Consider the following 2,128-nt stretch of genomic DNA (forward strand, 5'->3'; position numbering starts at 1 on the left):
GCACATGGCACAAAATTCCCAAAGACAAAAGGTTGCCCTCAATCACATCGCTGCCTTATCAGAGGCCAGCAGTGTCTCCAGTTTCTTAATTATCTCTATATTTATAAACATTTGTTCTCACACAATTAAAAGCATTCTCTTCCATTGCCCTGCACCTTACTGTTTTGGCCTTAACGATGAATCTTAGAATCTCCTTTATCAATACACAAGAGCTGCTGTATTTTCATAGCACATAGTATTCCACTGTGTGGGATTACTATAATTTTTCTAGGTATTCAGATTTCTTCTCATTGTTTATTATTCACAACAATGCTGCAATAAATACCTTTATTCTTATGTGTGTGTGATAAATAGATTACTCTGTAGATCACCGGGTATGCAGATTCGTCATTTTTGTAAATAGTCCAAATTGCCCAGGATGAAATGGTACCCATTTACTCTCCCACAGGGATGCAGTATTTTTCTCTGAGACACAGGGACTCAGTAGTTGTGGCATGTGGGCTCAGTAGTTGCTGCAGGCAGACTTAGTTGCTCCACAGCATGTGGAGTCTTAGTTCCCTGACCGGGGATTCAACCCAAGGCCCTTGTATTGCAAGGCAGATTCTTCACCACCCAACCACCAGGGAAGTCCCCTGAAGTGGAAATTTTAATAGAACCTGCTTGGCGGGTTTGTTGGGAGGATGGAATAGGACAGTGCACACAGGTACTCAGCACAAGGATCCAGCCACTAGCAAATGTGTGGCAACTGCTTTCAATTATTATGTTTACAGACAAAGGAAGTGTGAAACCCAGTGTACTAGTCAGGATGCTCCATATGTCTCAATTTCAATTTTTAGTAGTGTAAGTATAGTTAGGTATAGTGCACATGAACAAAAGCTTCATAATTTTTAGGCTTATAAATGGGTTCTGAGACTAAAAACTTTGAGAATCACTGAACCAAAACATGTCTTTCTTTACTAAAGCAGTTGCAGTCACTTGCTCTGGAGTCGCGGGAATCGATTAGAAGGGAGGGCAAGTTCTCTCTGGCTCTAACATTGTCCAGTGTAGTAGCCACTGGTCACATGTGGCCATTGAGAACATGAAAAACAGCTGGTTCAAATGGAGAGGTACTTAGTACAAACATGTGAAAGATGTTAGTCGCTCAGCCTGTCTGACTCTTTGTGGTCCCATGAACTGTATGTTGCTTAAGTTACGTTTAAGTTGGTTTTACGGAGAAGGCAATGGCAACCCACTCCAGTACTCTTGCTTGGAAAATCCCATGGGCAGAGGAGCCTGGTAGGCTGCAGTACATGGGGTCTCAAAGAGTCGGACACGATTGAACGACTGGACTGAACTGAACAGAACTGTATGCAGCCCGCCAGGCTCCTCTGCCCATGGAATTCTCCAGGCAAGAATACTGGAGTGGGTTGCCACTCCCTAAGAATGTAAATTATCTCATTAAAAATTCTTACATACAAATGACGATATTTTGAACATATTGGGGCAAGTGAAAGATACTGATAAAAGTAATCTACCGGTTTTTTCACTTTAATGTGGCTACTAGAAAATTTAAAATATGACCTTCCATATATGCTATTGGACAGTGCTATTCTTGAGAAACAGATTTGCCTGACAATCTTGTTTCCACCACTTACACCTGTGTCAAAAACTTACTATATTTCTGAATTTCTTGCGTTTCCTGGGATGTAAAATGTGGATAATGTAAGTGCGAAGATTAAATATTAATAATGCATGTGAAGTACTTAGCAATGCACAGAATTAAACAATAGGTTTGGTGGCTGTTATTATTCAAAGTCTGATTAATCTATAGATGCCTTCAGGATGGTCCACACTCTCCTTAAAGGCCCTTCTTCTGCGACCCGTTTCCACTCCGAAGACAAGTTGTGATCCCGCTTTCAGGCGGGAATCGCCCTCTTCACACCGAAAAATAAAAGTGAGCCAGGGTCCCTTCTGCAAATCGGACATTTGTATGTAAGAACGGGGCCCGAACAAAACTTGAAAACCAAGCGGTCCCAGGCCACAGGGCCTCCCTTAGTAATCGACGCCGACATCCGTTGCTAAGGGAGAAAAGGAAGTACAAGGTTGTGGTCCTTCGACTCTAGTCTTCCGGTGAGAGCCACTTCCGGTG

Source organism: Cervus elaphus, chromosome 5, assembly GCF_910594005.1.
Source record: "Cervus elaphus chromosome 5, mCerEla1.1, whole genome shotgun sequence".
In the NCBI taxonomy this organism is placed as follows: domain Eukaryota; kingdom Metazoa; phylum Chordata; class Mammalia; order Artiodactyla; family Cervidae; genus Cervus; species Cervus elaphus.